Source organism: Erpetoichthys calabaricus, chromosome 11 (assembly GCF_900747795.2).
Source record: "Erpetoichthys calabaricus chromosome 11, fErpCal1.3, whole genome shotgun sequence".
Lineage (NCBI taxonomy): Eukaryota > Metazoa > Chordata > Cladistia > Polypteriformes > Polypteridae > Erpetoichthys > Erpetoichthys calabaricus.
In genome coordinates, this window is record NC_041404.2 from 3829216 (window position 1) to 3839680 (window position 10465).

The following is a 10465-nucleotide window of genomic DNA, read 5'->3' on the forward strand; positions in this document are numbered from 1 at the left end:
TTCTTAAGCTGTAGTTGTCCAGTACATGTTGTTTCAAGTTCAGTTTTATAGTCATATTACAGCACAACTGTAACAGCTATTCTATATTTATCAGCTTAGGTGTCTCCATTTACAGTAAATCTTTAAGACTTGCACTGTCATTCATTCTTACCGTAGTTAGTGCACTTCTACAGTACTTTGCTGCTGCAGTTTTTAATCAGGCAGAATGTTAACATCAGATGTGTGAAAATACCAGAGATTATGCTTACAATGTTTATTGTAACTGAGATTGTCCATATTTTAATTTTTCATCATAACCCTCAAGCAAACAGCACATCTGAATTAAGTATCTTTTGCAGTTTTTGAATAGCCAAATGCTGTAGAATTTTCTTGAGATCTAATATTTCTATTCAGGTTTAGAGTAAAGGTTTATCAAGTTCTAATAACATATCAATTTCAAGATTCCAAATACAGTAAATTGAAATCAGCAAGATGCTATAAATGTCTATGAGACATTTATGATTCTGAATCTTGTCATTTTTTTTTATTATTGCAGCATATCTTTTAACAGGAAATTTAATTATTTATCTTTATCATTGAACTTTCACACTTACTTTGCTATTGCTTTTCAATTCTGACTGACCATTTTTAGGAAATTAATTGCTATACTGTATATTCTGTGCAAGATTCTAAAGGTGGTGCTGTATGTTAATGAAAATGTCTCTCTGAGATCCTGGCCTCTCATCCCAGGTAATTGCAGTTTTGTGTCTATTGCTGTCTGATTAGTCCTCTGGCTGTCCAGGTCCCTGACCATCATTACCACATTATTATAGCGGATAAATATTAAAATAATGGACAATTTGATAAGAAATTAATGAAATTTAGTTAATAGCATAAATGATAAGTTAATGATAAAATAAAAAAAAAACTTTGCAATTCTGATGAAAAGCATTTCCATATGAAACTGTTAAAATTAGATCTTTTAAACATAACAATATGCTTTCAAAGGGAGAAGACAGAAACTGCGAAGTGTCTAAGTAATGATAAGGTTCACAGGGACATTGCAATTCTTTCTTAGTAACCAAAGAAACATTTCTCCAATGTCTCCACATCAATATTTTTATTTAACCGCCACCTTTTATCACACATTGAGTTCAAGCAATAACATTTTAACACATTGCCTTATGCTAATATAGTATATAGGTGAGGGATAAACCCTTAACATTGTGTTATACAAGGGAATGCCTATTGAGACATTCTGCCTGCTCATTTCCCAGATATGCTGATAAATGTAGTTTACCTGATACTTTCAACAGAGAAAAGTAACAAAAGTGTCAATCTGTTGACTCAGAGGTTTGTGCCAGGCAGCATGCAAAAGTAACAGATTAGTTTGATTTAAATATAATTAATGTCAAACACACTAAAATAATTAATGACCACCATAAAATAGATTACAACTAAGCTGAAACAGCTTTGGATTAAAGCACATAAGATTCTCAGTATAGTTTTGGCAAAAGAAATGCATAATCTTTGGAACAGGCCTGCGCTGACCAACTTTGTGGTGTCCTCTGTCACCTGCCTGTCTCTAAGGCTCCAGAATGTGCTGCTGCTGTGGAAAGACATCCTGCATTGTTCCTGTTCTAAAGAAAGCCGACACCTCATCACCTAATGACTTACAGATCAGTGGCATTTATGTCTCACATCATGAAGACCTTTGAGAGGCTGATTCTGGGGTATATGAGTCCTGTTGTGGTAGACCACCTGGACCCACTGCAGTTTGCCTATCAGACAAAGATTGAATTGGAGGATGCAAATATCTGTCTGCTTCACAAGGCATATTCTCACCTGGACAAAGCTTGCAGCACTGTGAGGATTATGTTTTTTGATTTCTCCAGTGCCTTCAGTACCATCCAGCCATCCTAGTAAAGGTGAAAGGTCAGAGATAAGCAGGTGGATAATGGACTATCTGTGATGCTCAAGGACTGTATTTCTGATATGGATGGGAGCAACAGTGGAGCACAACAAGGAACAGTCCTTTTCTTTTTGCTCTGTGCTCTTCAGATTACATGTATAACACTATGTCACGTCACTTGCAGAAATTCTCAGATGATTCTGCACTTATGGGGTGTTTTGATAAGGAGGATGAGACAGAGGAGATGAGTTAGGTGGAGAACTTTGTGTTTTGGTGGAAAGAGAATTGTCTGCATCTTAACATCAGCAAAACCAAGCAACTGGTTATTGACTTTTTCCGCACCAAAGAGCCTGTATGTCCAGTCACTATTTAAGGAGTTCATGTAGAAGTGGTCCACTCCTACAAGTGTTTGGTGGTCCACATTAATGACAGGTTGGACTGGTCTTGGAACAGAGATGAACTATATAAGAAAAGGTAGGACAGGCTCTTCTTCTTTGGGAAACTGCTTTCCTTTAATGTGGGAAGTGACATCATTCACATTTTCTATAACTCTGTCATAGCCAGTATGATTTTCTATGCTCTGACATGCTGGGCTGGTAACATCACTTTAAAAGAGGCCCACCGAGTCAACCAGCTAATTAAAAGGGCAGTTATAAGATGCACTCTGAACCCCCTGGAGGTAGAAGCACAGAAGAGAATTATAACAAACTGAGTGCCATTATGATCAATGCTGCACATCGTCTCGCTGACACACTAACACTGAGGACTTTCAGTCAATGGATTATGCAGCAGAAGTGTGTCAGGAAACGCTACTGGGGCTCCTTTATACCAACAGCAATAAGCTTGCATAATGCGTCACTGTGACGGTGACAACCAAGTCACAAGTTTTCTTTCTTTTTAATGTTCTTGCTTTTTAGTCATTCTGGTATATATTCAGAACATAGCACGCATGTATATTTATTTATTTATTTATCAATTTATGCATTTATTTATTTAAAGAGCTTCTGTAAAAAGCTGAATTCCCCCTGGGGACAAATAAACTTCTATCTTTAACAGGAGGTAAACCGGTATAACAAGTTAAACATGTCAATATAGTTGATGTTCAATGATGTCCATCAGGCTGATATTTTACATAATTTAGGTACATTGATTTTAGGCTAAGACATTATGTATTTAATAGAACTGCAATCAATTCATTCAATCAGATCTGAACAGGGGTTAATATAACCCCAATTAGTCATGACTGAGAATTATCCAAGTTACATAAACTTGAGCACATTTTGAAATGCTACTACATGCTACATGGCCAAGAGTACTCTTTTACACTCTTGATGTTTTTACGATGTCTAGTTTCTACTTTTTAAGTGCCCCAGTTCAGTATATATTATCTCTTGTTGATTTGTCAAAAACGTTTACATTTGTGAATAGTTTTAAGGTTGTTTGAGTTGACCATTCGTTAGAAAATAAGTTTCTTAAACACACTGGCCAGATGAACATAAGTGAATTTTGATTATATTAGCATTTTGAACTTCTTCCCTTTTTTATTAGCATGTTCGCAGTGTCCCAGGGTTTCTGAAATTGTTGCCCATAAATATACTGAGAAGTTTACGTGCACAAATTAAATGCTGTTTGAGCTCAGTTATAATATGTTTATTGTAGTTTGTTTGACAATGTTAATTGCAAATTAATCTACTTTTACTTGTAATTTGCTGTTTAGAATATGGCAGCAGGTATTTTTAATGCTATGGTTTTAGCATGCTAGAATATTACGTGGCATAATTATTTACAATAAATACAGGCATTCTGTATAGCCAGTCATGGCAACCTGTCGATCTAATGATGATGCTGACCATCCATTTGTACGTCTCTGTCACTCCCCCTTCTGTGTTTACGCTGATGGGAGAGCAGCCTCATTCGGGAAAGGCATACCCAGTGGCATGATGGGTAGGGGAAGTAGTAAATGAGTAAACAGACCTAATTATTGTACACATTTATTTTATATTCTTTACTTTATCCAAGAATATGCTTCTTATCTGGTGCACAGGAACAAATACAAATGTTTATACACATTTTAATGCTCAAAATTAGCAATTATCTTAAAACTGAAAATATGCATGTTTTATTGAAAGCATTTCCACTTTAATGCATAGTCCAACTTGATGTTTAGTAACTCTGTAGGAGTGAGAAGCTTGATAACTGTTTTGGAGGTCTGTATAGTTTAGTGTAATCTAGAAAAGTGAATGTATCTTTTGTACTAAAGTAATAATAACAGCAAATGTAAGACAATGAAAGAATTTAGACTTGGAAACAATTGTAAATTATGCATTTCTTAATATATGTATTTTTGTTCACATGTTTTCTTTATGCAGTTTATTATTCCTGTTTTAACACTGTGGATAAAACTGCGGACAATGATAATCCCACAACCTACAGTGACTTCAGGCTGCAAGCTTCTCCTGTGAGAAATCAGAGAGGATCTGCTGCTCATTCCTGTTTCCTGTGCCTGTGAAACAATCTGGGTTTGTTGCAGACAGGAAGCCTATTACAGGCTTGCAGGAAGTGCCTGAGACAATAGAGATATTTAGGAGGGGCTCCATCTGTAAGCTAATGCATTTGGCATAAATAAAAAAAAAAACACAGAGACACATTTAGACAGGCTAGCATAGATTTAAAATTATACCTCTGTAGGCATCCTAAAAAACTCAAGTAACTTAAAAATCCTGTGATACTGAATAATCTGCTGCTTAATAAAATTAAACAATTGTTCATTTTCAGTTAACAACTTTTGTAAAAATTACTACAGATCCTGCTTTACAACCCAGCCTACCAGAAAGTCATCATGAATCAATACGAAGTTCTTTATCAAAACATTGTGCTTCATATGTATATTACTAAAATCAAATTAAATGAAAACAAATCAATCATTTAAATACCTTTTCTAAAACTGAAAAAATAGGCATTATTTACTTTCATCATGGCTGAAATGGAATATCAGAAGGCTAAAACGAATAGTTCTTAACTAACAGGCTTTTTACTTGCAGACCTTCACTAAATGTAATACCTTATTTATGGTTAGTTCCTTGCAAAATGAACTACCAGAGGTACAGTATGAGAGCTGGGTGACTTGCCAGTTTACTTATTCACTGTCAGATAAAACATTGAAGGGTACACATTGGAATATTCAGGCTGATAATTTTACCAGGTTTACAAAACTGTGTCATAAAAGAACAGAAATAATATTGATTGACTTTAGCTATAAAATCATGGACATCATGCATGTATTAGGAATAGTTCAGAGATACTAAACAAGTTTAAAACGTTGATCTTTAGAAAAGCTATAAGTAGTTAGGATCAGAACACAGATTAATCAGAATTTTAAAGCTGAGGGTGGTGTGGGGGCTCTGAGGCAAGGGATCTGCACCAGTAATCAGAAGGTTGCCGGTTTGAATCCTGAAAATGCCAAAATTGATTCCACTCCGTTGGGCCCTGTGGGAAATGATTCTCACACAAGACAAAAAATAAGAGTTGGGGAAATGTCCCTGTATAATGTCTGGTGATTTTCAGAAAACAAATGAAGCAAATAGTGATCAAAACCATAACAGTTGATGATACATGACAGTTGAAAGTGAGTATTTATAGAAAATGGTGACCCGAAGGAAGTAGTGATGAAAATGACGTCATGACTATGTGACTGGAAGTGACATCATCATGAGGTGACCGAATGTGATGTCATCAGGGGCGAGTGGAAGTGATGAGGGGGGAAGTGACGCCATCTGACTGGGCCAGAAGTGATGTCATCAAAATGCGCCAGAGGAGGTGACATCGTCCTTGGGAGTTGGAGTCGGAAATGACGAAACGGAAGAGGACCCATTTTGGAAATCCTGGGCTGTCGGTGAGTGAGTTTGTTTATTGTTTTTCTTTGTTAATTCTGGTGAAAAAAGGAGTCGTTAATACCCGAAACTACTCCTCGCAATCTTTCGCTCACCTCCGGGCTTGTTGGCTGCATGAGTGTGACACCCCTTAACCTGCAATTTCTCTGTCCTGGGTATGACATTAACCTGTATCCAGCCCTGCAAGCAGGTCCTCCAGCTTGCATGGAAAATTTAATGGTTGGTGACAGGATTGGCACTCCAGCCACTGTAAAAAAACCTCACCCTGTTCCATTCCATTCAATCTAGTGTGGTGCTGAGGAGTCATTCGTTGTATGGCTGCACTCAGGTCCTAATTTGGGATCCTGAGATGGTTTGTCATGTGGTGGGTGCAGCAACTCACTGTATCAGTGCATGCTCCCAATCTCTTTCTCCTGTAAAGCTGAAAAAGAGCTGGAATTCAGAGTTATTATTCAAAAGTAATAAGTGTCAGAACACTGAGGATGATTTAACCAGCACACTAAAACTGAACAAAAAACAAGTCAAACAAATACAATGTTCAAAATCCTTAAAATGTGTTTACAAAAGATTTATTTTGATTGAAATAGAGTCTTTCTTTTAAACAGTTGAAGTTCAGGTGCAGGTTATATTCCTCAACCAAAGCTTTTATTGGAGAGATGTGATGATATTACATGTTGAGAGCTGTCAGTACAATGTGACTAGCAATGGGCGACGCTATTATAAACAATACAATGTTGTCAATGACACCCAACACGTAACAATGCCAAAAAATGATAAACAACATGGCATTGTAATGACATCACCAAAATAACATGAAAATAATTAACATACAGAAATAGCAAACATTTATGCATAAAAAATTATTCCAAGTAACTTAAAAATGCCCCAGGGGAATTCCTAGCAGCATGTCAGGCACAGACATTTTAATATAATTTTCAGAAGTGTCTGTGCTTTGGAATTAAGAACAATGTGATACATGTCAGTCTTTTTAGGGGCTGGCATTTCCAGATTCAGTCCAGATGCATATGATGATGCCAATATAAATTTCACTGATGTTTTTGAAATATTACATACAGATTTAAATAAGCTAAAAACAATCAGAAAGGATTAATAGTAGGGTTTTCAAAAGGAAAGCTGCTAAATGGAAGTGGTGTCCAAAATGTAAAAGAGAGATGATGCCGCTTACCTTTTATTGAGCTTCCAAGTGTTCTGCAACATGGGGAATATCTATTAGATAAGTAAGAAGTAGCATGTGAACATATTTGAATTAGGATACAAGGAAGCAGAATAGTCAACAGGAAATTAAGAAGACATCAAAAACAAGAACAAAAGAAGCAGACAATCATGAAGTCAAGTTTATTTTAAAAGGTCAGAGCACAAATCAAGACAAGAAACAATGGCAGCAGGGAGAGTATAAATTATTGCCAAAGGCTAAATGCTTAAGGTCAATAACATAAAAAAAGGTAAGGAAATACAGACATGAGTTACAGAGATGCAGGAATTAATGAGTTATGAGGGTCTTGTGTCCCAGTTTGGAAAGAACATGCCTCAAGTGATGACCCAATACAGGTGACTGGCAGCAGGAGACAAGACAAAGTGTGTAGTCAAGAGCAAGGCATGGCAGAATAGAGCTGTAATGCTGTAAGTGCTGCCTATCTTGCACTGTGACTTTGGTTCTGAAGCAAGAGGGGCTTCCGTGAAGTAGTCGGGGGGTCATTAATCTGGAATATGGTAACATCTGAAAGTTGGTCCATCTTTGGGTCCAATATGTGGATTCAGAATTGTGTTTCATGATTTGATGAGATTGTTTGACTTACACCTAAGTCATAGTTAGAGCCAGGCTCAAAGACAAACAGTGCAGAGCACAACTTGGAGACAATTGATTTATTTCAAAAAATCTTTTTTAAGTCTCTCCTGAACTAGTATCAGTGTATTAATAAAAGTTTACCTGGACCTGATTGATGAATGGTATTTTGGGGGCTGTACCACAAAATGATTTTAAGAAACAACTGGTGCTGATTAAAAGGATAGCTAGATTGTGAAAAATTGTAAGGAAGTGTGAGCCTCACTTTTCTCTGTATTTCTCATTCTTAAACAGATATGCAATCTAAATTTTGTCTGAGGACTGTTTATAAGCACAGAGTTGTGCAAATATTTGATGCTCTACATGGCATCTGTGAAGATGTGTAAAACCTGACGGTCTGATTTAATGCAAACGTTTTTGTTTTATATAATTAATCTGTTATAAGTTTTATTGCAATATTATAATACTGTCAAATGCAGTGCTGTGACAAATGTCATTAACAGCTGATGTTGCATTGCTGACATGTAGGATGAGTGAGTGGTCTGCAGTCAAAATATTTTCTGGGATTGTTGTATGTTTATTTGATTACTTAAACAATCCAGTTAATTGGTGATTCCAAAGTAGCAGTGTACATTGGTGTATTCTGCAATGGACTGTCCATGGCTGTCCTCCTGCTTTGTGGCCAGAGCTGTCTCTCCATAACTTGGAACTGGATAAAGTAGGTTTGAGAATATTTATAATATACTATTTAATATCTTGGCAAAATATTTGATCTCTCAATTAGCAGCACTAAGCACTGCACCATCCTCTGTTCTGTTCTATTCTATTCTATTCTTACTTACTCTCATTTTCTTTATTCAGGTTAGGGTTGCATAGTCTGAGAAAATTCCAGCAGCAATAGGGGCAAAACAGAAAGCCACCTTAGAAAAAGTGTCGCAGGACCTGATCCAGTTTACACCCCATCTTGCATAAGGCCAATACAGAATCATTAACCAGATACCAAACATCCTAAAAATTATGCAGAATAAAGATGGACAGATTTCATATTAACTACAAGCAGGGCACATTTTCTTCAAGGCAGCATTACTACCCACTATGCCACCAATACATTGCTTTGTATCATATTATACCACTCATTCATTCATCCATTCATTTATTATCAAACCTGTTAAATTCCACTTAGGATCGTGATGAGCCAGAGCATATTAGATTAGATAAGATTATTTTGCATTGCTAGACATCCATTCTCGCATCCACAGATATGAATAAGAATTTATTCTGGAAGTATTGGGAAAAAAAGATAGAAAGCAACCCTAAGAAAAAGCAACCCTAAGATAGAAAGCAACCCTGTATCTGTGCATTGCACACCACATTTATGCACAAACTAACACTCATTTACCTAGGGCCAGTTCAATGCAAATTCTGTACGTATAGTAACTAGGCCAAGATTCTAACCCAGTCTTCTGGAGCTGTAATGATGCTTTACTAACCACGGCACCACTGTACCCACCCATTCCTCACGCTCACTTCTTTAAAAAATCTTTTGAGATAGCATTACTAGAAATGTATCAGTGCCAGTAGCATGGACAGGATGGCCAATCTGTAACGCTACTTGCTTCAAGCTTATACATACACCTATACACACAATACATGTCCTCATGCATTTAGGTGTGTTTGTGAGACATGAATTTCTGTGTTGAAAACATATCTTCAATAGACTACTCAGTGCTTTAAGGACACGTATTAAAATGTAGTCAGTAAACCTAATGAATGAGGGCACTCTGAGTTGCTCATAGGTCTAAAACACTGTTTTATCAGCCCGTGCCTAATGTCAGCAATGTATAAGCACCTGTAGAAAAGAGTGATTTGTCATTCAGAAGAATACTACATGATTTATAAACAGTCATTTTATATGTAAAGTCCACAGGCCACAATTAGAGAATCTTCAAATTTAGCAACACACTACCCAACTCTGCCTACTCTCTCTACATTTGCTACATACACCAAAGGCACTGTTTTAAATGAAGAGAATATTTCATTCATTCATACAAAGGCGTCTTTATTCTCTCAGCGTTGTGTGCTGGCATCAGCACTATTGAAGTATGTGACCCTCTGTTTATTCCAGAAGCACTCACATATCACCAACAGTGTCTGCAGCTCCCTCAAATTAAAAACACAATGTCTCTGCAGGGGGGTGAGGAGGCAGAAATGATGACACCGGTGTACCTAGAAGCAGGAATCTAACAGAGCAACTGAAAGGGTTTGTCTGATAGGGTGAAATTAAATAAAAATACTAGTTTTCTGGACAATCACGAGGATGTGGGATTGGGGTGTTTTTTTCCAAATTTTATTTCTGTTAAAGGGTTTTTCTGGTAGTTTTTGTTTTGTTTTCTTAGGGAGTCAAGGCTGGGGGGCTGTCAAAAAAACAGGGCCTGTTAAAGTCCATTGAAGTATTCCTTGTGCGATTTTGGGCTATTCAAGAAATAAATTGTTGTTGTTGTGGAGTGAAGTATTATAGTTCAAAGACAAGAAGAACTGTCTAAATTAAATTTATTTGTCAAACATCAAGTATTAACATGTCACCAATCTGATTTTCAATTTAAACTTTCTGTAGGGAGTATCACTCCATGAGCCATGGTTTACTTTTTGGATTAAGACTACTGATTGTGTTTGTTTTTTTTTTTTTTACTTTTCTTGGTTTTAGTATTTTGGGTATTATTAATGTTTGTATTGAAGACAAGGCCCTTGATCAATGAATAAAGGGGAGAGTCGGATCTTCAATTCAAATGCAAGGTATTATGAGAATTTTGTTTTTCTAGTTGACTTTCAATGCTGAGTTTTCCTGAAATAACTAGTAATAGAATTTTAGCAAAGTTTATT